This window comes from Triturus cristatus, chromosome 2_2 (assembly GCF_964204655.1).
Source record: "Triturus cristatus chromosome 2_2, aTriCri1.1, whole genome shotgun sequence".
In the NCBI taxonomy this organism is placed as follows: domain Eukaryota; kingdom Metazoa; phylum Chordata; class Amphibia; order Caudata; family Salamandridae; genus Triturus; species Triturus cristatus.
The window spans coordinates 53,455,243-53,482,004 of NC_140582.1; positions in this window are offsets into that span (position 1 = coordinate 53,455,243).

A 26,762-nucleotide genomic window follows, 5' to 3' on the forward strand; every position below is an offset into this window, starting at 1 on the left:
AAATGTAAAACGTTAGAGAGGCATTGGAAAAAGACTTATACGCTAGAGGCTAAATTAACATATAAAAAGGCTTTAACAGACTATCACTCACTCTGCAAGGCTGCACACGTAGATTAAGTGGCCTCAGCTGTGTCCAGAGCACAGAATACACCCAAGCAGCTATTCAAGCTTGTAAAAAATGTGTCAGGTGCCGATTGCCTGCCTGCTTCTCCTGATCTGATTGCTTCACAATGTGAGAAGCTTGCCAGATTTTTTTTGAGTAAAGTCTAAAAAATATATGGTTCATTCGAGGACTCTACGCCGAATAATGCCTCACAGCAATCTGGGAATTCCCATTATATTACTACCACTGGGACATTACAGGAAGAATTGTTCTTCGTACACTGTCAGGGCTCACCTTCAGCTTCCCACTGGTTGCTGTTGTCTTTAGGGGTGGGCGGAATTTGCGGAATTAACCTCCGCAAATTATCGCGAGATTGCAGAAAATCTCCGCAAACACGCCGGAAATATCGCGAAGATGCGGAAGTGTTTTTGCCGCCTGTTCGCGGTATTTTTTGCGTGTTCGCGGGTCGCCAACTTACCCATGCGGTCGCTCATGGGCGCGGCCATCTTGTTTTCACTTGTCCCGCCCTCTGGCGTTGTTTACTTCCTGTTCCGGGTCGCGCATTGCATGTTCGCGGTCGATATTTCCTGTTCGCGATCGCTTTTACTTGATCGCGTTGCTTTTTGCTTGCTCAGGGAGAAAATATCGCGCGAACTTGCCCACGTGGTCGCAACGGGCGCGGCCATCTTGTTTTCCACTCTATTGCATGGTTCTGGGGCCTGATTTTCAATCCTCCCTAAATCTTTTCAATCCTTTGTTTATAGCCACTTTTTTCGGATCTTTATTACTTATTATTTCTCTAACTATTTTCCTGCCTCTATATTTTTGGTTTTTGTGTACCTTTTTTTTTGTTTTTTAGCTACTTTTTCTCTGTGTATTGCCTGCTATTTATTTCCTTTACTCCTTTATTTATTTTACCTTTTCTTTCCCGCCCCGTCCCCAGAACCATGTCCAAGGGCAGGGCTGTTCGCCGGCGCAGCCAGAGCCGCGACCGCCTTCCTTGCGGAAGGCGGCGCCCACAAGGGGTGCATGCACGGGCCTTATTTGGGGAGGCGGAGTTGGCTGCACTAATTTTCTTTGTGCAGCGCCACCTCCCCTCAACCCTGGCAGCAGGTGGCAGGCCTGGGTCCGGGTACGGCCTCCGGGAGCGTCGGCAGCGGTGGGGGAAGGTGCGCCGGGCAGTGTCTCGCATCTCTGGGGTCCGGCGCACCCAGGCACAGCTGACGCACCGGTGGTCCGACATCCTGGACCGTGAGCAGGACCTGCTGGACCTGCTAGGAGTGGAGGTCCCGGGGCTTGGTGAGTACCTATTTAATTATTACAACTTTGTGTCTGTTCTTCTGCTCTATGTTATATATTGCGAATATCTTTTTTTCCTTCCAACCAGATAGAATGTTGCTGCTTGCAATACATTCCAGGTTAATAATGTTTAAAAGTCTTCTGTGATTATGACACAGGTGCTCTTCTGCGCTACTACTAATCTTACTTGTTTGCAGCTTTGCGTTTGCGCTTGCTTAGCGTGATTCTTTACGAGTTTATTTTAGAGAAATTAAGTTACGTAATGCTACAGTGACTCATGTCCACTCCTTACTTTGTCCTGTCACTAATAGATAGGGGCGGATTGATACATAGGTTTAGGTACTTTGTATGAGCTTCTAATTGGTTAGTGGTATGCGTGATGCCCCCTCACTCAGTTACGTGACGTGCTGCTAGTACGCCAGTCTTTAGAACCTTTCTAGTTTGTTCAATGAGTGGAGGTAGGCTTTGCAGTTACTTAGCAGTAGCAGATGAGCATCAATCAAACCAAAATTGTGTATATACAAAAAATGTAGTCATGTTAATGTGTCCTCCATGATTGGATCATACACATTGCTGAGGAATACAGTCGAAATGCATACTTAATGTACAATTGGCATGCCTGGAATAGGTGGGCTAGGTTGGGTGGTAGGTTGTACTAATACTTAGGCTTACTTGTAACTTAGTTTTCTGGAATCAGAATGGAAGAATGGATTACTGTTGATAAATAGTAACTTAAGTAGTCGAACTGCGAATCCCCCGATATTACATGTTGACCAGATGAGATCGGTCAATGTAGTTATTGCAATTGTTTAGATAAGTGTTTTTTGACCGTTGTTGAAAAAAATTGTATTTGCTTAAGTTGACACCATCCATCAATGTTTGTCTTTCTTATATCTTTCCTGTTCATCAGCACCCAGGGGCAGACGGGCAGGGACTGGGCAGTCGGCGGGACAGGAACACCACGAGGAGGACACCGCTGAGGGCTCCTCTGCTGGCCCCAGTAAGTCTTCTTGTTTTTAATAATATTTCTTATTCCATAACTTTTACTGCCCCATTTCTCCCGAACTATAGTGTGTTTCCAAATGCTATTTTTTTACCACCAATTATCCTTCGATCTGTACGGTTTCAAAAAGCTTATCCCTGCCTCCGCTACGATGACTGAGTACTACTACATACTATCAGTCTGTCTGTCTGTACTGTAGTAGCTAGTCTTGCCCAGTGGCACTCTTTGTGAAAGGTTGTAATATAAAACTCATATTCACCAGTAGCTCGTACAATCCGTTGGGTCGTTGTCTTGTACTACTTTTTACTCTTGTTGATGTTTAGGCTTTGAAAATTCACAGCAACAGCCCTACCAGATTTCTTAATATTTTGATATGATACCCTATAGGACATACAACTGTTGTAGGGATCTTGCACATACATTTGCACCAGAAAATAGGATGTTGGTGATGGTAGGTTGGACCTTCCTTGCACACCTCAATCAGAAATTCCGCACCCACCACAATTCCACTGCTTGACTATAGTACTGTCTTGTCATACCTATTAGGTCTCGGAACCCTCCCCCCAAGACAACCAACAAGTAGACAACCCAGAACATTAACACACCCAACCTCTGTCGTGGAAGCAATTCACATGCACACCCTTACTTTAATTTGCTCAATCGTGTAAGTTAGTCCACTCCACACCAAATACCACGAAGTCTATGTAAGTTTAAAATTTTTATTTCAATTTGAGAAGGTCTGTACACTGTTATCTTAGCAGCACCAACCGGCAAATCAATAACATTAAAACAAAATACATTGTTACACTAATACAGTTGGGAATTAAATCATGATAACTGAAGTGGTGGAAGGCAGCACCACCATCCCATAGCAATTTAGTTTATATACATTTATAAATGAAGATGTGAGTGAAGGGACCCCTCACCTCAGAAGAACCTAGTACTGGTAGTTGGTGCATCGTTCAGAAGCTCTGGTTCGTAGAAGCGAATCTTGCGTCTGTAATGCGAAAAAAGAAATGGTGTGCGTTAGTATATTGCAACTTGCAAGCATTTCTCAGCCGTGCCAAAAAGTGTAGCATCTATGGATAAGCAATATGGACTAACAGTAACAGTAGTACACCAGTTCTTCCTAAAAAAGTGGCTGGTTAATGTTTGTTGACCGCCTGTACGCAGCGCGTAGACTAGACAGTAGCAGTGTGAGGCAGGTCATGTGGGCTCAAAGGTGTCTTAAGAAGCTGCAAGGTAAAGGTAACGTCACATGTGCATGGCTAGGGCTAATCAAGCAAATGCTACAATGATCATATAACTTAGTGTCTACTCTACTACTACCTGATTTGTACTAGTGATTTATGTTAGTATTAACTCATTTTTCAACCTTGCTACTGATCAATAGGGGGGAGGTGTATATGTTGCCTAATAAATGTGTAATGTTTTCTAGGCGCACTACCGACCACCATTGCTGGGGCCAGCGAAGGCGACGCCGAGGGCGAGGATGCGGCAGTTGCAGATAGCAACGGAGGGGGAGTGGCAGCACCAGTGGCAGGCGGTGGTAAGTTAGATTCATAATCTTTAACTATTGTTGAACTTGACAGCACACTCACTGCAAAGGTGTACTGTATGTCTATGTATACTGTAAAGTTGTGAATTAGGGCCCCATTAGGATGGTGGGCGTATTGCCCCCGCCGGGCTGGCTGGAATTCACTGCCGTCACAGCAGGGGCAAACCTCCCGCCATCCCTGTAGAAAATATTCAGACATGTCTAGGCGGAAAAGGGTTCAATATGGCGGTGGTGTCTCTCTCACCACACCGGCAGCCATATAATCTGCATTTTGGAATGCCTTTGCGTGGCGGCATTACCGTCCGCCACGGAAAGGCATGCACACATTGCAGAGTATGCTTGGGGGCCCCCATGGAGGGTACCTACCGATGCTATGGTACCCCCCGACTTTCAAAGCAAAACGTGACAGGCTCCGTGCGAGGCCCGTCATGTTTTGCTTGGAAAAGCAGCACAACATTTTAGCATTGCTTTCAGCAAAGCCAACCAGAATTTAAAATTAAAATAACAGGGTGCGCCCGCCACTGTGCCGGGCGCATCATCCTAATTAATTGTCCCCACGGGACCCCCACCCTTTTTAGCAGTCGGATGGCGGGCGGACAAAGTCCGCCCGCTATCCGATGTCGTAAGTAAGTATGAGTTCTTGGGGACGTTTGAAGAGTGAACTAGAAGACTAGAATTCCCTTTAATTGGTATAGGACTAGGAGCCAGAGTATTGAGTAACCAATGGCCTCATCTATCTGATTTCAACTCCGCTTTGAAAGTTTTATGGAGAAGAGCACCTGGTGCACTGTTCAACTAAAAAGTGTAAGACAGGTGGAAGGAAGAAGGACGGGCGACATTTAAAATGTTATGTACTACTGTGCTTTATTTTATAGTGCTACTCTACCATGCCACTATGTGTATAAATAATTACCTTGTCCTACTGTTTTATTAAGACTATATTTTACAATTGTCGTGTTTTTTTCTTTTTGATACACAGCTACTCCGAAAATCAACCGCAAGGAGTTGGCCGCCAAGGCACGGCGCCGGAAGCTGGAGGCAATCCAGCAGGAATACCGGCGGCTGGTGGTCCTAGCCGAGGAGGAGGAGGAGAGTGCAGCAGCAGTTGAAGCCTCCTCCAGTGCCCCGGGCCCCAGCCACCGCCCTCCAGCGGTACGGCGCCACCGTCTGGCGGCTGCCCGCCGCCACCGTGCCATCTCCGGTGCCCCCCCCCACTGTGGTTGCAACTGCCGCGGCCTTAGACGCCGCGTCGCCCATTTAGAGGACCAGATTCGTGTCCTCCTCCAGTCCCGCCCCACCAGTTAGTCCCTGTCACTGCCCCTTTTTTAATTCCTGTTTGTTTCCTCACTCGTTTGGGCGTTCTCTATTTCTATGGACAGTCGTTGGGGTTAGGGAGGGGGGTGGGTCAGCTTTTGTGGGTTTAGTTTATTTGTTAGGGTCAATTAAATATATTTTTCTATGTTACATGCAATGTTGTTAATGTTTTGTAGGTGGGGTAACTGTTTTACATCACACTGTTTCTTTGCTGGTGCATGGCCGCCCATAGCGTGTGTTTGATTTCAATAATTTGCTGACTGTATAAGACACAAACAGATAGATGCGACACACCTCACTCATTGACTGGTCCTACTATGCATTCTTTGGAGTGGTGTTTGAAACTGACATCATTGACATGTCCATTATTGATTCTGCCTCCCCCAAACTTCTCTCTTACCGGTGCTTGATGTTTATGTCCAACTGTGGCACAGCACTGGCTGCATGGTGAAGATGGTTTCCTTTTTCATACATGCCATGATTGGGGTGGTGGTGGTAGTATAGTAGTAGTATACACTGGCAGGGTAGCAGCATTTCCAAAAAAAGAAAAGGAGATAGTCAATCGCCTTTGAGAGACTGTTAGAGGAGTAGTTGAATGAAGTACATCACAGAATTTACCGAGCAACAATTATATGTTCAAATATTTGACAAAAAAAATGAATGCTGGATATTATGAGGATAGCCTACTAGACAGAGTTACAAACTATAGTTTTGTCGACTTGGCTATGCCTACAGTCTAACAGTTAGTGCTGTATATGAGGAATGACAACAAACAAATCAAATCAATGCCGGCAATTCATGCTGAGGTATATGTTCCTTTGTTAAATAAAATAACCTGTGAAATATCCTACTCATGGGTGGGCAAGCAGAAGAAGATCATCGCTCTGCATTGAAATTGAAGTAGTGTTGCTTTCACCACATCCGCCCCAGCAAGTGTGTGATTAAGTATTGGTGTACTTTTAATTTAGTTACACCTCGACAATAAGTCACACAGCCCGGGGGAAGAGGGTTAGGGTCCGTTGATTGGATGGGAAGGGGGATTTTGGGAAAGGTTTGACATAGAAAAACAGTATGCATACATAGACAAACAAACGACAATCATTGAAGACTACCATACCATATCCATTCCATATGTTAAGGTATAAAAAAGGAAATGCATGCATGATGAGACCCGGATTACATACACTTCTATTTCTTGTTCTTGTTCTGTTCCGGCCTTAAAACTTTAACAGATAGCAAATAGAAATTTTAAATATTGGTAGTGAAGAATCGTAAACACAGAGAAAACGTAATGATGATTGATAATAACAACTCCAAGAACACACTGTTGTAAAGAATGTATACAAGATATTAATCAAATTTTTTAAAAGAAGTGAAAAGTGGATACTGTTACTGTCTTATCCTGGTCAAAAATGTGGACTGGTTTTTTGCATCTCGGCATTCCTCTTGCTCCTCTCGTCCATCAATCTAGGGTGTGTCGCCTCACCACTCGCCACTGCCCGGCTGGAATAAAAAGGTGATTGATTGGTAAGGTAATTAATATGCATTGTAATGTTTTACAAAGTTTTGGACAAGGCCCGGCCTGTAATTTTAGATTGAAAACCAAAGGGGATATTCAGAAAGAAAGTGAAAACAAATGCACAAGTGATGGTGTAGTGCAACAAGAACACTTTCCGAGGTGGCATGTATGCATATGCATCATCTCTACTGTAGTCTGTTTCCAGCATAGACCTTCAACAGTAACAGGAGAGATCAGGCCCACAGTGCTTACCATTAGCACATCCTACGTTACCACTTTAGAGTCCTTTTTTTTTTCTCTCAAAGAGTTGGACAAACGCAAAGCACATTATCCATTCCAGACATAGCATTTTACAGTTAAAGTTAGTAAAATCAATGCACTGCAGTCATCCCACCGCTACACTCTATTCAACTTCTACACAGACATTTGGGTGTGCTGTGGTTGTGGTTCACGTGTTTACCTTTAGGCTTTTCCGTTTTATGCCACTCATGAAACATCCTCCTGACTTCATCATCAGCTCTGATACTTCTACTGACTGAAGATCGGCCTGCAGTACAAGTGTAATTTTTAGAACACAACAAGAGTAGAAATATAAATATTACTGACTTGAGTCATTCTTTATTGTGTACAGAAAGATAGATTAACACTAGTACACTTTGACATCATTCACTTTGTGCACAACAAACAACGCCAACACAAAGATCAATAGCTCAGAGTCAGGTGTCCAATGCATGCCATTAATTATCATCATTTATTACCTGTTACTTCTCATCTTAAGTTAACGGGCCGTCTCTTTCGCCATCATCATGACGGACGGTGCTGTTTAAGTCACAGTCATTTGCATTGCGCAGCAGATTGAGTGAGTGCCCTTCCTGTATTGAATTAAAAGCAATGTATCACCAAGATGCAGGAGAGAAGTACACATTTCTTGTTTGCCAGAAGAGGAAAATTAGTAATTACTAGTGTGTTCTGTAGAAAGTTGATTAGTGGCAGTGCACAATTACATCAATTCATGCGAAACACACCACAAAATCTACATCATTCAGTCTGCTATTCTGCGGCCAATGCATGGCATCAATCATTACCTGTTGCATCTCATCTCGTTAACGCTGCAGGCCGTCTCTTTCGCCATCATCATGATGGACGGTGCTGTTAAGTCACAGTCATTTGCATTGCGCAGCAGATTGAGTGAGTGCCCTTCCTGTATTGAATTAAAAGCAATGTATCACCAAGATGCAGGAGAGAAGTACACATTTCTTGTTTGCCAGAAGAGGAAAATTAGTAATTACTAGTGTGTTCTGTAGAAAGTTGATTAGTGGCAGTGCACAATTACATCAATTCATGCGAAACACACCACAAAATCTACATCATTCAGTCTGCTATTCTGCGGCCAATGCATGGCATCAATCATTACCTGTTGCATCTCATCTCGTTAACGCTGCAGGCCGTCTCTTTCGCCATCATCATGATGGACGGTGCTGTTAAGTCACAGTCATTTGCATTGCGCAGCAGATTGAGTGAGTGCCCTTCCTGTATTGAATTAAAAGCAATGTATCACCAAGATGCAGGAGAGAAGTACACATTTCTTGTTTGCCAGAAGAGGAAAATTAGTAATTACTAGTGTGTTCTGTAGAAAGTTGATTAGTGGCAGTGCACAATTACATCAATTCATTCATGCGCAACACACACAACAAAATCTACATCACTCAGTCTGCTTTTCTGCGGACAATGCATGGCATCAATCATTACCTGTTGCATCTTATTTTCAGTTAATGGCCAGTCTCTCTCGGCTCTGAAGGAGGATAGCTATAGAAGTCATCAGATTCATGGTCCACTTGTTTTGGAAGGACGAGGAAAGTTTGAATTTGTTGTTACCATCATCCAATCATCATTCATGAGGGAAATGGAATTGACCAGGAGATGCAGTATGATCGAGCGGAGGAGCTGGATTCTGAGGACTGTAGTGTCAAATGGCAGACACCTGAAACTTGTATCTTAAATTAGAAGATTAGAAGACGGTGATAATGCATTGGTTGCGATTCACAAGTTTATAACCGGAACAACAGACACAAACAAAGGGGGAAAAAAGGGAGGAAGACAGTAAGTGCGAGCCTAATTGTCAGGGAAGTATAGCTCGTCCTCAAACTCTGGGGGATCTTCCAGTAGTAGGTAATCATCTGACACAATACTACCGTCACCTGAGCCGCTGTCCTCATCTTCCTCTGTTGATTCATGCATTGTGTAATTCGGTGGTATGAAGTGCTGATTCATTTTGATCATTGTTAACCTCTCCACGTTTTTGGGAGATAGACTGGTCCTTCTCAAGGTTACAATGGAACCAGCAGCACTGAAAACACGTTCGGAAGAGACACTTGCGACAGGGCAAGCCAGATAGCTTATCGCCAGCCTGCTGAGCTGTGGCCATTCAGACCTTTTCCTATACCAATACTGCACTGGGTTTTGATCAACGTACACCTCTGTTGGATCGTCCAGATAGGCCTGGACCATCCGCTCAATGTTCAGGGTTGCTGCTGGTAAGCTTTTGTGCTGTTTTTTCTGTGCATCAGCACTGTGCTTACGGCCCATCTTTACATACCAATCTGATAATGATTGTACTCGGCCGAATGATCCAGTTATTGTTTTTGTAGTCGATGGTGATGGTGAGTGTTGCGATTGTGAGCCAACCGCACTGCCCTCAGCCGACGAAGTTGCACTTGATTCTGCATGGCCTGCTTCAGTATCAGTACTTGTTGTGGGTTGATGTGGCGGGCTTTTAATTAGCAGCCCTTCGTTTTCAAACTTGATGGCTGCTTCAGCTATACAACTTTTGTAGCGGGCAACATCAGTGTCGGAAAAAGAACGGAATAGTCCTAATTTTGCACGTGGATCCAGAATTGTGGCACAAATGTAATGGTCTTGTGACAAAATTTTATTTTGTATCCTTACATTTTCTGATAAGCGCCTGGATAAGCTCTCCACCAAGTCATGGGCTTGCCTTCTGTCCTCTACACCTTTGTAGGATTCAGACACATTATTCAGCTCATGCTCTAGCATTTGCAACAATGGGATCGCTTGGCCCATTGTACAGTCCTCCTTGCTGACTTCACGTGTGAAGACCTCAAAAGGAGACAGCATCTCAGTCAGGCATTGAATTAGGGTCCATTGCTCCCTCTGAAGGGTCATGCCTTTAACACTAGCATCACTGCCTTTGTACCAGACATAATCATTGAGTGACCTGTGCTGTTCGTACAGACGATCAAGCATGTAATACGTTGAGTTCCAACGTGTTGCCACCTCCTGGATGAGTGCCTTGACTGGCACCCTACGCTCACGTTGGAAGATCCTCAGCTGCTTCCGAGCTTTAAAAGAATGGCTGAAATGAGTGCATATTCTTCGGCAGATGGACAGTAAATTGCTTACTATGGGTTCTTTTTTCAGAAAGTCTTGCACTATAATGTTTATGCAGTGTGCCAAACACGGAACCCTGAAATAGGAACCAAGTTCCATGGCCTTAAGTACATTACTGCCATTGTCTGTGGCAACAAAACCAATACCAAGCCCTCTGGGCTGCAGCCATTCCAAAACCTTGGTGCGAAACTCTTCTAAAATGTTTTCAGCCGTATGAGATTTCTCCATGGCGAACATGGCTACAGTTGCATGTTTCCGAGTACCTTCAAAAATCGCAGCTGTGTCAACAACACCTCGTGCAGATAGTAGATCTTTAACCCCCACAAAAGAGATCCAGTGTGCAGTGATACACATGTAATCTGTGGCTTGGCAACTGGTCCACATGTCTGTTGTCAGGTGGATATTGTGCACAGCACTCTTCTGCAAAGCTTGTCCAACCAATTCCAGTACATCATGATGTAGTGCCGGAACAGCAATTCTTGCGAAATAGGACCGGCTTGGAACTTTCCATTTCGGGCAGATGGCAGACACAAATTCAAGGAAACCCACCCCTTCCACAAATGAAAAAGGAAGAAGGTCCAGCGCTAACATTTTAGCCAGCTTCGCATTGTACAATCGTGCCGTTGGGTGGTTGCGTTGGAACTGCCCCTCCAACCTAAACATGCTGTCAATGGTAGGCTGGCTTACTTTCCTTAGTGGTGCCATTAACCCACTAAGGCTCAACGACACAGATTGTCTCATTGAGGTACTCGCCGCCGGTCGCCTTGGTGTCTCACCCACACTCTGAGTATGGCTCTTACTGCGGTGCCACTCTGATGTTACTGAGGAGGATGTGGGCGTTACCACTGCAGTGACTGCACTACTGGAGACAGGGCTAGAAATGCCTCCCTGTTCTTCACCTGCCACCACAATAATATCGCTCCCTGATTCCTGACCAACTTCAAAGGGTTTAGTTTTCCTACTTTCTTTTAACTTAAGTAGGTGATCCTCCCACACAATAGTGTGGTGTGTTCTGAGATGACTTGCTTGTCCTCCGGTACCATAGTTTGTACCAAGCTTACCACGCCGAACACCTTGCCGACAAATTGCGCATATAGCAACGTTCTCCTCCTTGGCGCTAACAGAAAAGAAGTCCCAAACTGGGGAGGAGAACTTTCTGGCACTGCTGGATGTGCCACTTTCAACACCAGATGAACTTGAGGGGGTCCTTGAAAATATGTGACCCTGTCCACCTACACTGTGACTTTTACTACCACTTCCTACTGAGGTGGTTGAGCTGGATGTAGGTCCCTGCCGGGCCTTGGAAAATATGGCAGCTGGAGGTAGTGGTGGTGTAACCTGTGTTGGTGAGATCCGTGCTGCATCCCGCTCAGTAGCAGCCTTTCTGGATAGGGTTAGAATGTCGGTCTCCAATCCCTTTGGGGCGGGAGTAATGTGCGTGATGACTGGCTCGTCTTCATCAACATCATCACCCCCCTCTTCTACATCTACCTCCATAACTCTCAGTTTTTCTGGGACCTTCCTTTTCAGAAGCAATGTCTTGTGGCGTACTTCACTCTCAGACTGAGCTGGTGGGACCCAAGTGTCATCACGATCATCAGAAGCGGGGCTTGAAGAAGAAGATGATGGACTAAGCCTCCTTTTCCTTGCTGGTGGTCTGGAAGACAATAGATGTTCTGGAACAGTGGTTTGACTTCGCTCCGCTTTGTCTGCAGGAAGCTCGATTTCCTGAAATGCCCCTACGTCAGGAGCAACAACTACTATGGTGGGCTGTTGTGGCGGCTGCTGCTGTTCTGGTTGCGGCGGCTGCTGCTGCTGGTCTGGTTGCGGCGGCTGCTGCTGCTGGTCTGGTTGCGGCGGCTGCTGCTGCTGGTCTGGTTGCGGCGGCTGCTGCTGCTGTTCTGGTTGCGGCGGCTGCTGCTGCTGTTCTGGTTGCGCCGGCTGCTGCTGCTGTTCTGGTTGCGCCGGCTGCTGCTGCTGTTCTGGTTGCGCCGGCTGCTGCTGCTGTTCTGGTTGCGCCGGCTGCTGCTGCTGTTCTGGTTGCGCCGGCTGCACACTGATCTGCTGAGTTTGCGCCTGCGTTGAACTTGATTGTGTACTACTTTGCGGTAATGACATTTCTTCAACACCGCTGCCCGTTAGTAGACTGGCTACCTCTGCGACAGTAAAGCCCTTGGGCCTAGGTTGGTGGGGTTGCTGGACCGCTGTGCTGCTCCCAGCTTGGTTCCCGGACAACGCTTTGGTGCCAAAAAAAACCTTGGCCGGCACACCACCAGTCGTGGTTAATGGCACTTCCTTTTTCTGTTCCTTCTTCTCACCAGCAACTTTCTTGGTACTGGACCTGGTACCTTTCTTTGGGGCCATCTTATTCCGACGTCAGGCAGGAGGCAGATGCACAACAAGTTCTGGTCACACGTGGGCGTGATGCGCAGCAGGACTTCTGTCTGGCTGGCAGTACAACGGGTAGCCAGGTGATGCCGATGACACCTCCTACTCTGTCTTTTGTGCACCTAAAAGCAAAGAAGACAGGAGAAGAACATCAGTGAAATGTTGCATTTGTTTTTGTGGTTCAGTTACTTAGTACTGTACTAGTGCAAACAAAAGATAGTCTAGCCATTTATGAATTTTTTTTAACTAGAGCTATGTTATACTACTAGTACTGTGTACAGCCACACTACACTCTCAGGAAGGTGATGTCTAAAAATTCAACAGATCACATAGAAAACACTTGATCAATAAAGCTGTGGCTACCTGCTCTGGTAGCAGTGGATGAAAGCAGGCCTGTTGGCAGACAAGGCCAGGCAAGCTTGCAGGCCTAGGCCTCAAAATGGCCACCAGCAACATGGCGAGCCCCAACAACATCAGCAAGGCCACCCCAAAATACACACTTCCCCAACTCAATCCAATGGCATCCATGCCCAAAATGATGTCTAAAATCAACAGAACACACAGAAAACAGTAGATTACTAAAGCTGTGGCTACCTGCTCTGGTAGCAGTGGATGAAAGCAGGCCTGTTGGCAGACAAGGCCAGGCAAGCTTGCAGGCCTAGGCCTCAAAATGGCCACCAGCCACATGGAGAGCCCCAACAGCATCAGCAAGGCCACCCCAAAATACACACTTCCCCAACTCAATCCAATGCCATCCATGCCCAAAATGATGTCTAAAATCAACAGAACACACAGAAAACAGTAGATTACTAAAGCTGTGGCTACCTGCTCTGGTAGTAGTGGATGAAAGCAGGCCTGCTGGCAGACAAGGGCAGGCAAGCTTGCAGGCCTAGGCCTCAAAATGGCCACCAGCCACATGGCGAGCCCCAACAGCATCAGCAAGGCCACCCCAAAATACACACTTCCCCAACTCAATCCAATGGCATCCATGCCCAAAATGATGTCTAAAATCAACAGAACACACAGAAAACAGTAGATTACTAAAGCTGTGGCTACCTGCTCTGGTAGTAGTGGATGAAAGCAGGCCTGCTGGCAGACAAGGGCAGGCAAGCTTGCAGGCCTAGGCCTCAAAATGGCCACCAGCCACATGGCGAGCCCCAACAGCATCAGCAAGGCCACCCCAAAATACACACTTCCCCAACTCAATCCAATGGCATCCATGCCCAAAATGATGTCTAAAATCAACAGAACACACAGAAAACAGTAGATTACTAAAGCTGTGGCTACCTGCTCTGGTAGCAGTGGATGAAAGCAGGCCTGTTGGCAGACAAGGCCAGGCAAGCTTGCAGGCCTAGGCCTCAAAATGGCCACCAGCCACATGGAGAGCCCCAACAGCATCAGCAAGGCCACCCCAAAATACACACTTCCCCAACTCAATCCAATGCCATCCATGCCCAAAATGATGTCTAAAATCAACAGAACACACAGAAAACAGTAGATTACTAAAGCTGTGGCTACCTGCTCTGGTAGTAGTGGATGAAAGCAGGCCTGCTGGCAGACAAGGCCAGGCAAGCTTGCAGGCCTAGGCCTCAAAATGGCCACCAGCCACATGGCGAGCCCCAACAGCATCAGCAAGGCCACCCCAAAATACACACTTCCCCAACTCAATCCAATGGCATCCATGCCCAAAATGATGTCTAAAATCAACAGAACACACAGAAAACAGTAGATTACTAAAGCTGTGGCTACCTGCTCTGGTAGCAGTGGATGAAAGCAGGCCTGCTGGCAGACAAGGGCAGGCAAGCTTGCAGGCCTAGGCCTCAAAATGGCCACCAGCCACATGGAGAGCCCCAACAACATCAGCAAGGCCACCCCAAAATACACACTTCCCCAACTCAATCCAATGGCATCCATGCCCAAAATGATGTCTAAAATCAACAGAACACACAGAAAACAGTAGATTACTAAAGCTGTGGCTACCTGCTCTGGTAGCAGTGGATGAAAGCAGGCCTGCTGGCAGACAAGGGCAGGCAAGCTTGCAGGCCTAGGCCTCAAAATGGCCACCAGCCACATGGAGAGCCCCAACAACATCAGCAAGGCCACCCCAAAATACACACTTCCCCAACTCAATCCAATGCCATCCATGCCCAAAATGATGTCTAAAATCAACAGAACACACAGAAAACAGTAGATTACTAAAGCTGTGGCTACCTGCTCTGGTAGCAGTGGATGAAAGCAGGCCTGCTGGCAGACAAGGCCAGGCAAGCTTGCAGGCCTAGGCCTCAAAATGGCCACCAGCCACATGGCGAGCCCCAACAACATCAGCAAGGCCACCCCAAAATACACACTTCCCCAACTCAATCCAATGCCATCCATGCCCAAAATGATGTCTAAAATCAACAGAACACACAGAAAACAGTAGATTACTAAAGCTGTGGCTACCTGCTCTGGTAGTAGTGGATGAAAGCAGGCCTGCTGGCAGACAAGGCCAGGCAAGCTTGCAGGCCTAGGCCTCAAAATGGCCACCAGCCACATGGCGAGCCCCAACAGCATCAGCAAGGCCACCCCAAAATACACACTTCCCCAACTCAATCCAATGGCATCCATGCCCAAAATGATGTCTAAAATCAACAGAACACACAGAAAACAGTAGATTACTAAAGCTGTGGCTACCTGCTCTGGTAGCAGTGGATGAAAGCAGGCCTGCTGGCAGACAAGGGCAGGCAAGCTTGCAGGCCTAGGCCTCAAAATGGCCACCAGCCACATGGAGAGCCCCAACAACATCAGCAAGGCCACCCCAAAATACACACTTCCCCAACTCAATCCAATGCCATCCATGCCCAAAATGATGTCTAAAATCAACAGAACACACAGAAAACAGTAGATTACTAAAGCTGTGGCTACCTGCTCTGGTAGCAGTGGATGAAAGCAGGCCTGCTGGCAGACAAGGCCAGGCAAGCTTGCAGGCCTAGGCCTCAAAATGGCCACCAGCCACATGGAGAGCCCCAACAACATCAGCAAGGCCACCCCAAAATACACACTTCCCCAACTCAATCCAATGCCATCCATGCCCTAAATGTGATTGAAAATGAAATATATTCAAAAAACAAAAGGAACAGTTGCTTCATCATGCACACACACACCCATGAGGCCATGCCCATGGCTAGCTCGGGCCTACTACTACAACCCACAAAATTAAAATAAATTAAAAAAAAAAAAAAGGAATGATGATAATTAATTATCAAAAATAAATTGTAGTTACACAACAACTGCAATGCCCACAATCAAACACAACAACCACTTACTTGTAAAATATCCTATTCCAAAAATCCTGAAATCCAATTGCAATGATGCAGCAGACAAAAAGAGAGATCTTTCCAGCTCCAAATCCAAAGGCAGAATGAGCAGGAGATGGACAAAGCACTGGGAGGAGCCTGCTGGACAGGAACAGGAAGTTGGAGAATCTGTGTCACTTCCTCCCTCTCTCCACTTTGTAAAAAAAAAATGAATCCTGGAGTCCTTGCACAAAAAAGGAAAGCCAAATGTGAATGTAAGGAGTTCTTTTCATCCAAAATCAGTATTTGCAGATGGTTTCATGCTGCTAGAGCCGATATTCCTCTCCAAATTGTAAATTTTACATTGTTGAGTTCTCCAGCTTCACATTACTTCCGCCGGCGTGTCGAAAACGATATGATCGCGTTCTCTTCTTTGTCCCTGTCGCGTTGGATATGACGTGTTCGCGGTCTCTTTCTCCTGTTCGCGTTCGATTTCATGTGCCCGCGTCCTCATTCTCTGGCTCGCGATGTAGAATGACATGTTCGAGATCTCAATCTTCTCATACTCGCGCGGTGCATGATCGCGAGAAGAAATACCTGATCGCGCGACAAATGACGTGATCGCGTGAAAAATGACTTGAATGCGGCCGCGAACTCTCGCGAGACAGCGCAAAATGGCTACCAAAATCCAACATCTCGTGGAGAACGCGACCGGGTCAAGAAAACTTGTCAGAGAACGCAGGGATTCAGGTAAGGCGATCGCGCGCGCGCGAGAATGTATTGTTTTACAGCGCGAGCAAGAAAAAAATTATCGCTAAGCTGCGGAATGCGGAAATTTTGACATCTTCGCGCTTTCCGCGGAACGCGAGAATGCCAAAATATCGCAACTTCCGCGAACGGAACGGAATTTTGGCCCAGGCCTAGTTGTCTTGCACAGGAACAGAAGCTGCTAGCTTCCCGACTCCCACTACTAATCACTCAGCCCCAAGAAATGTCTTCGGCTCTAACTGATCAGCAAGGGGGAAGGGGGAAATTGGATAAAATAACAAACGAGAGAAGAGACTGGTTCTGGACCTTCTGGTTTTCCTATCTGGAATTCTTCTTCAGCTATTACTCTGCTACTGAAGATTCCTGAGGTAACTAAGCACACAACATTATTATTATTATTCCTCCTCTACTCTATTCTATCTCTTTTCTTCTCTTCTCTACTGGTGTTTTCTACCTACCCAGTATCCTGAACTCTGTGCCTCTCTTCTTGTTCAACTCTGCCTTTTCTTCTTTCTGGTTATTGATGTCACTAATTATCTGTAAAACATATATTCGTCTTTATTAAACCTATTTATCTTGTAGTCTTAATATCTTTTAACTCTCTCTCTTTTGACCTACCATAAATCTTTCTTCTCGTGGTTTCTCTTCTTTCTTTTCTTGCTTCTAGCTATACTAATAACTGTTGTCTTCTAGATGAGTCTTTTGTGCTTTAACTTCTCCAGTTGCTTCCTCTCCTATGGTTTCTGCGATCTGTATAGCTCTGGTAAGTGTTTCTCCTTACTTCCCTAGTTGACTGTTCTTATTGTCTTTAATATTTTTTCCCTTAGTAACCTCTTCAGTATCAACTACAATATACTTCTTTTCTTTTCTGGACTCGGTATGCAGATCTCTGCTGTCTCTGGTAAGTCTTTACTTATTGCGTCACCCAACACTCCTTATCATTTTAATGTGACCTTAAATAAACTGTCAGTAATTCACTTAGCTTTCTACTGTCTTCTCTTCAGGTGCTGTAGAAGTCGTATCTTGTCTCCTGGAGCGACAAGGAAAAACTCCGAACTCTCTCAGTAAGTTGCCTCTACGGACTCTGCGGCTTTTCCTGTTCTCTTTGGTAAGTATTGACACAACTCTCTTGTGTCAATCTGGAAAACTTCTTGACAAGGTATTCTCTTCAGAACTGGGAACTCTCTCGAACACGTCTTCTCTGAGGAAAAGTCTTGGTGAAGTGCGCACTACCTCAGGCGTGCGCGCGTCACATCGTCTCCCTCTAGATCTGTTAGCAACTAGACCGCCGACCCCAGCGTCTGCGCGGCCATCTTGGAAATGCGGGCATGCCACAAACTCGACCATTGAAATCCATTCAAGACTGAAGCGCCCATAGAACTTAATTCCTTGTGCTTCGTTTTGGAGCTTACATTAGGGGTTCTGACAGTACCCCCCACCAAGGATGGTCCTTCCACTCTGGGCTTGGTTGGATTGCGCTGATAAAAAGGTTTTATTAGCCTAGGAGCATGAACATCTGAATCTGATTCCCAAGACCGCTCCTCTGGACCGTAGCCTTTCCAATCTACCAAATAGTACAGTTTACCTCTGACTAATTTTGAGTCCAAAATTTCCTTCACCTCAAACTCTACTCCTGTATCTAGCTGAATTGGTTTTGGAATTGGTTCTTTTCTCAAATCAGAAACTGCCTTCTTCAAAAGGGAAACATGAAATACTGGGTGAATTTTGAATTGGGAGGGTAAGGTCAATTTATAGGTCACTGGACCGATCTGCTCAGCAAATGGGTAAGGGCCGATAAATCGTGGCTGAAATTTTCGGTTCCCTTTTAGCCTTACATTTTTTGTATTCAACCAGACTTTATCTCCTATTCCTAGTGGAGGGGGTTTCTTTCTTTTCTTATCTGCGTATTTCTTATACTTTTCCTTAGCCTGTACTAGATTCTTTGATGCTTCTTCATGCACTGACTTTAAATGAGCTACCAAATCCTTGGCTGCTGGGACTGTGAGCTCCACATCTTGTACTGCGGAATTTGGATGTCTACCATAGTTTAAGTAGAATGGGGAATATCCAGTGGACACATTCTTCGCGTTATTATGAGCGAATTCTGCTGTCCACAAGTAGTCCGGCCATTCTCCCTCCTGTTTCAGCAAGAACAATCGTAAATATTGCTCCAATTCCTGGTTCACCCTTCCCGTTTGTCCATCCGTCTCCGGATGGAAACTGGTGGAAAAACGAGTTTCTACTCCTAACCCTTTCATAAAAGCCTTCCAGAAATGTGAAACAAATTGGGTTCCCCGGTCTGATATTATGATCTTGGGTATTCCATGTAATCTGACAATCTGTGTACTAAAGTGTCTTGCTAACTGTTTTGCTGTAGGGATTCCCTTTAAGGCCAAGAAGTGTGTCATTTTTGTGTATGCATCTACTATTACTAGTATGGTATTTGTCCCTTGACAGGATGGTAAGTCTGTAACTATGTCTAGGGTGATTGTATGCCAAGGATGAGGAGGAATGGGAAGGGGTTGCAACAGCCCTTGTGGAGCGTGCCGTTCTGATTTTCCCTGAGCGCAAATCTCACAAGTCTTTACATATTGTTCAATGTCTTTACTCATCTGTGGCCACCAATATTTTCTTTTGATTAGATCGGCTGTCTTGAACTCTCCCTTGTGGCCAGCCAACAGATGATCATGGCATTCCTGCAAGGCTTGCTTCTGCAATGCTGTAGTCGGCAAATAGAATGCACCTTCCTTAAATGGTAAATCATCGCGAACTTCTCTTCCAGGTTCTAGTTGCGCCCATCTCTGCATTTCTTCTGGGGTTAGAGCCTGGATTACCTTTTCCTTAAAGTTCAATATATCAGTGGCGCCTATAATCTTGGTATCTGGTATGATCCCTTGAGCGCTTAGTGGACTTTTTTCTTCTCCGGTTCCCAACCTAGACAAAGCATCCGCCTTTCCATTCTGTGCCCCCGGCCGATAGGTTATCACAAAATCGTAATCGGCAAAGTACAGAGACCAACGGAGTTGGCGAGGTTTCAAGGTTCTGGCACCCTTCAGGAATTTTAAGTTCCGATGGTCCGTGTAGACTGTTACCACGTGGTGGGCCCCCATTAGATAATGTCTCCACTCCTTGAAGGCGTCTTTTATCGCCAGCAACTCTTTTTCCGTAATCGTATAATTGATTTCTGCTGGTGTCAACTTCCAGGACCGATAAGCCACCGGGTGTAACTGGCCCGTTTCCTTATTCCTTTGAGATAGAACTCCACCAATCGCAAGGTCCGAAGCATCTGTCTCGACATAAAAGGGCTCCATCGGATCGGCATGCAGGAGGATAGGCGCAGTGGTGAACTCTATCTTCAAATCTTTAAAGGCTTGCTCTGCTTCCTCCGACCATTCGAATCGTGTTCCCTTCTTCAGTAGTCGCGTCAAAGGTAGTATTCGTCGAGAAAATTCTCCAATAAATCTCCGATAGAAATTTGCGAACCCAATAAACCCTTGGACTTCTTTCACACAAGTGGGCGACTTCCATTCTTGTACGGCCTGAATCTTTTGTTTGTCCATATGAATGCCTGCTGGCGAGATTACAAAGCCCAAGAACTCTACTTGTGGAACTCCAAAAGCACATTTCTCCAACTTGACAAATACTTTGTTCTCTCGTAGTTTCTGCAAAACTCCTCGGACCTGTGTTTGATGCTCCTGCATATTCGTTGCGTAGATTAGTATATCGTCAATATACACAATTATGCATTGATCAATGAAATCACTGAGCACATCATTTATGAAGTGTTGGAACGCTGCAGGCGCATTACACAACCCATAGGGCATCACCAGGTATTCAAATAGCCCCAAGCGTGTTCTGAAGGCCGTCTTCCACTCGTCTCCCTCTCTAACTTGAATAAGGTGATAAGCTCCCCTTAAATCCAACTTTGTGAACATCTGTGCTCCTTTGATCTGGTCCAACAAGACGGAGATAAGGGGAAGAGGATACCTGTTCTTCTTTGTTATCCGATTTATGGCTCTATAATCAATGCACGTTCTCAACTCGCCCTGCTCCTTCTTAGGCACAAAAAATAGTGGCAAGGACACCGGCGATTGGGATGGACGTATAAATCCATTGGCCAGATACTTGTCGATATACTCCTTTAGGTGATGATTCTCTTGTTCCGTCAAGGCGTACACTCGACTGCAAGGCAAATTTGCCCCTGGCTCCAAGTCTATTTTGCAGTCGTAAACACGATGAGGCGGCAGTTGCACGGCTTCCTGTTCGTTGAAAACGTCCTAGAAATCTTGATATTCTTGTGGAATTGTTTGCGTATTTATTACGCACACAGAGACTTCCGCTGAACATAAGGCATGAGCCGGGTTCTGTTTACTCGTTGCCTCGTGGAGCCCAAAACAGTTCTCTCTTCAATATGCCGAGTTCATTTCAATTGTTCTGTTGCTCCAATTGATTGAAGGATTGTGCTCTGTGAGCCAAGGAAGCCCCAATATAAGTTGAAATTGGGGGGCATCAATTAAGTTAAAGTGCATAGCTTCTCTATGCCCATCTTCTTGAATCAGCTCTATCAACTCTGTGTGACTCGTGATTGGCCCTGAGGATAGATTGGTACCATCGATTGCTCGAACTGGTTCACTTTTAGCCTTGGCAATTGCTTGCAGCCCAATCTTAGTCGCGAATTTCTGGTCGCAGAAATTACCTGTGGCTCCTGAGTCCACCATCACAGTCACTCCTTTCATTATTTTTTCACGAAAACGGATTGTCAAAGATAAAATCAAATGAGGCGAAGACGACTGTAATGTATTCGCCAGCCGATGTTCCTGAGGAGTTGATTTCTGATTCGCATCCACCTGCACAACTCCTTCTACAGGTGGTGCTGCAAATTTTCCTTCGGCTTAAATGAACCCTTTGGCTTTTTTGGACAATTTCGCACAAAATGTCCACTAGATCCACAATACATACATAAGTTGTTGGCTCGTCTTTTCTCCTTCTCCTCCTTTGTGAGCAGTCCTCGAATCGTTCCTATTTGCATAGGTTCAGATCTTGAGGTTCCTTCTGTACTTCTTCCTGTTTCAGCCTTAGCTCGGTCGAATCGCGGAACCGTACTTCTGTACTCTCGTCTTCTCTCTCCTCTTCTCTCTCCCTGCCGGAAATCCAGTTCTAGCACTAGATCTATCAGGGCGGAAATTTCAGTTGGACGATTTGGTATTTGAGCCAAGCCATCTTTCAATTCATCTCGCAGACCTCGATAAAATATTGCTGTCCTCTTGTTCTCCGGCCAATCTGTTTCCATTACAAGTTTGTTGAATTGAGCTAGATAAGCCACCAAGTCTCTATTTCCCTGCTTCATTTCCAAGAGTTCGTTATCTACTGCTTGAGAGATCCGTCTTCGGTCAAAGATTCTCAAAAATTCTTTCTTGAACTCATCAAAATTCTGCAATAATGGATCATCTCGTGACACTATCGGCATCGACCATGCTGCTGCATCTCCACTTAAATATGACAATATGAAAGCTACTTTCGACTGCGCATCAGGAAAAATAGAAGGGCGACACAAGAAATGAAGTGAACATTGTGTAATAAACACCTAACCTTTTTGTGGGTCCCCACTAAATCTCTCTGGCGCTGCCAACGGTATTACTGGCGACAAAGAATGTATTACTTGCGTTGTTAGCCTATTTGTGTCTTCCATTGAAGTGGTGGGACCCTCCCTTCCAGTTGAATACGGTTGTCTCATCCTCTGTGCTAATTCTGCCGTCTCTTTCCTAGAATTCATGACCTCCTGCCTTAGACTTTGATTCTCTTCCTTAACTCCTACCAATTCCTTTTGTATCGCCTCTAGGACTGACCCTAAGGTCTGTAAATTTATTCCCTCAACCATTTTCTATTCTGTTCGGGTGCAAGATTAATACGTGGGCACTTCACTCTGTCAGGGCTCACCTTCAGCTTCCCGCTGGTTGCTGTTGTCTTGCACAGGAACAGAAGCTGCTAGCTTCCCGACTCCCACTACTAATCACTCAGCCCCAAGAAATGTCTTTGGCTCTAACTGATCAGCAAGGGGGAAGGGGGAAATTGGATAAAATAACAAACGAGAGAAGAGACTGGTTCTGGACCTTCTGGTTTTCCTATCTGGAATTCTTCTTCAGCTATCACTCTGCTACTGAAGATTCCTGAGGTAACTAAGCACACAACATTATTATTATTATTCCTCCTCTACTCTATTCTATCTCTTTTCTTCTCTTCTCTAATGGTGTTTTCTACCTACCCAGTATCCTGAACTCTGTGCCTCTCTTCTTGTTCAACTCTGCCTTTTCTTCTTTCTGGTTATTGATGTCACTAATTATCTGTAAAACATATATTCGTCTTTATTAAACCTATTTATCTTGTAGTCTTAATATCTTTTAACTCTCTCTCTTTTGACCTACCATAAATCTTTCTTCTCGTGGTTTCTCTTCTTTCTTTTCTTGCTTCTAGCTATACTAATAACTGTTGTCTTCTAGATGAGTCTTTTGTACTTTAACTTCTCCAGTTGCTTCCTCTCCTATGGTTTCTGCGATCTGTATAGCTCTGGTAAGTGTTTCTCCTTACTTCCCTAGTTGACTGTTCTTATTGTCTTTAATATTTTTTCCCTTAGTAACCTCTTCAGTATCAACTACAATATACTTCTTTTCTTTTCTGGATTCGGTATGCAGATCTCTGCTGTCTCTGGTAAGTCTTTACTTATTGCGTCACCCAACACTCCTTATCATTTTAATGTGACCTTAAATAAACTGTCAGTAATTCACTTAGCTTTCTACTGTCTTCTCTTCAGGTGCTGTAGAAGTCGTATCTTGTCTCCTGGAGCGACGAGGAAAAACTCCGAACTCTCTCAGTAAGTTGCCTCTACGGACTCTGTGGCTTTTCCTGTTCTCTTCGGTAAGTATTGACACAACTCTCTTGTGTCACTCTGGAAAACTTCTTGACAAGGTATTCTCTTCAGAACTGGGAACTCTCTTGAACACGTCTTCTCTGAGGAAAAGTCTTGGTGAAGTGCGCACTACCTCAGGCGTGCGCGCGTCACATCGTCTCCCTCTAGATCTGTTAGCAACTAGACCGCCGACCCCAGCGTCTGCGCGGCCATCTTGGAAATGCGGGCATGCCTCAAACTCGACCATTGAAATCCATTCAAGACTGAAGCGCCCATAGAACCTAATTCCTTGTGCTTCGTTTTGGAGCTTACATTAGGGGTTCTGACATACACACTGACAAACTTGACTTCTGGGCACCCTTAGAAATTAACTCCTTTAGGCGGATACTGGACAGCCTGAAATCTGGCTCTCCCAGAGATCCCATTCCCGTAACTGTGCTTCAGAAATTTGAGCAATCCTCCCTGATGTTGATCATGGAGCTGCTTAATGCCTCTTTAAAAGAGGCAATTGCTCCATCTATCTGGAAGCACGCAAAGGTTTTACCGTTGTTGAAGAAGGCCACTGCTGACCCCATGCAACTATCCAATTTTAGGCCCATTTCCCTTCTTCTTGCTTTTTCCAAAATTTTGGAAAAGCACGTCAATCTACAATTGACATCATTTGTGACCTCCCAAAATGTTCTTCATGCTCCACAGTCGGGCTTCAGAGCTGGTTTTTCTACTGAAACCGCCTTGCTTGGGGTCACTGAAATGGGGCGTTATCAAGTTGACACGGGCGGCACTGTGGCACTTATCCTAGACCTAAGAGCCGCTTTTGACATGGTTTTGCATACCGTGTTATTGCCGGCTCTCCAATCATTGAGGGTGACTGACAGGGCACTCAATTGGCTTGCAAACTTCCTGACGAACCGTACATTTCAGGTTTTCTCGCCAGCAGCGTGCTCCAAAATTCACAACTCACTTTATGGGGTTCCCCAGGGCTCAATCCTCAGCCCTTTATTATTTAACAACTATGTTAGGCTAATGGCGAGGATTGCGGAGGAAGCTGGGTTGTCCCTCTTTTTGTACATCGATGACACCCAGATTGTCTTCTCCCTCTCTGCTGTTAGGGCGTCTAAACTAAGGGTGGGCGTAGTTCGCGAAGTAGCACTTCGCGAAGCTACGCAAAGTGAAGTTCGCACTACGCGAGCTACGCGTAGCACTTCGCGAACTGCGAAGTAACATGTTCGCACTGTGCAAGATGTTGTTTTCAATGATTGCACAGTGCGGACAAGCAACCGGCACTGTGCAATCATTGAAAATGGCATCTTGCACAGTGCGAGCTGTAGTTTTCTGCTGCTCGAGTAGATTTTTACTCGAGCTGCAGCTTTCTCAACGCGAACTGGTAGTTTCTAATCGCGAGCGGTCGCGAGCATACGCGACCCCTCGCAATGAGAAACCTGACCTTCTCGCGTTGGGAATCTCGCCGGGAGGTTTATTTTCCATGCTCGCGATCGCGAACAAGGAAAAAGTCTCGCCAGGATGTCATTTTGCTTGCTCGCGGTCGCCAACTTGACGTTGAGGACCGCGAGCAAGCAAAAAATTACCGCAGCACTACGCAACACTACGCTACGCGTGTTCGCACTGTGCTACGTGCAGTTCGCGTAGTGCGAAGTAGCGCGAACTTCGCAAACTACGCGAGCGTAGCGTAGTGCTTCGCCCAGGCCTAGTCTAAACCCTCCCTACTTCAGGCCGGTTTGAGGAATATATCAGGCTGGATGCTTACCAACCAGTTAAAACTCAACTGTGATAAAACTGTGCTGATCGTGGACAAGAATAAAGATCTGTTGGGGCCCCCAGCATTGGCCCACTGAAATGGGTCCACCTCAGCCAAAACATCAGGTCCAAAATGTGGGCGTCTTAATTGACGACCAACTATCCAATTCAACAAAGCTTTATTCGACAGATTAGTCATAAAAGCAGATCATATACAATAAAACATTCATAATAAGATTATAAATATACTGAATCTAAAACATTTAAAAACGCATTAAACAACTATCCATGAAGCAGCAAGCAGTGAGAGTAGCTTCGACTTGCTTCACAATCCTTAGATGGCTTATGGATTTTGCCCCCTTCTACCCAATGTACCGTGGTCCAGGCTCTTATCACCTCTAGACTGGACTACAGTTACATTCTGTACTTGGGTGCCACTAAGGATGTGTTACTCAAACTTTAGTTAGCAAAGAATGCTGCAGCAAGGCTGCTTTGTAAGATTCCTAAAACTGCTTCCATCTCTGGGTTGCTTCGAGACCTCCACTGGCTCAAGATTGAGAACCGTATTAAATTTAAAGCTTTGAGTATTATGTTTAAAATAAAATCTGGTAAGGCGCCACACTATCTGAAGACTTTAGTTCACCCTTATGCACCATCTCGAGTGCTCCACTCTGACACTCAGGCCAAGTTTACTGTTCCTAGGACGAGATTAGTGCTTATGGGCGGTCGCTTTTTAGGTCTCCCTTCCTATAGGTCTCCGAAATGAACTTTCTTATGAGAATTTTCGGAGGGGTTTAAAAACTTGGCTATTTAATATGTAGATTTCTTCCTTATTGTTCTTGCCTCGTTTCAGGCGGCGCCGGGAAACACTAGGGTAGCTGTGCCCCTCACAAAATCAAAATAACTATAAAAATATTAGGCCCAAAAGGTGTCGTGGTCGGCTGCCTGCTTGTGCGTGGAAGCTGTCTAGAAGGACCACCATGTCCTCTACCGTTCCCCCTAAACGCTTGCTGTAACAGCACCTTTGTCTTCAATTCCTTATGCTTTTTAGCTGTATTTTCTTTCTCCTCTGGAGCCATATTCAAAATAACATAGGGGGAAGAGGTGGACCAAGTACTCTCAGATGCCTACAGACGTGTCACAATTTCAGGAAGCAGGTTGGAAATAAATGTTTCAACAAACAACTGAACTCCTCCTTTGATAGACATATCCTGCCCGATATAGTCCAAAAACGTATCTTCAAACCGAGTAAAGAAATCAGACACACTTTCATCCTTCTTCTGTCAAAAAGCCGTCAACTTATCCCAACTCACCTTCTTTGGCGGAATAGGAGAGTGCATATATGTAATGATGCGGCCTGGCAAAGCAAGTATCTCGGCTCAGGCTTATCACCTGGCTGTCGTTCCTGATCCAATCCCTTAACTGCTCCCATGTGTTACCCAACAATGCTGCATGATCTTCAGTATGA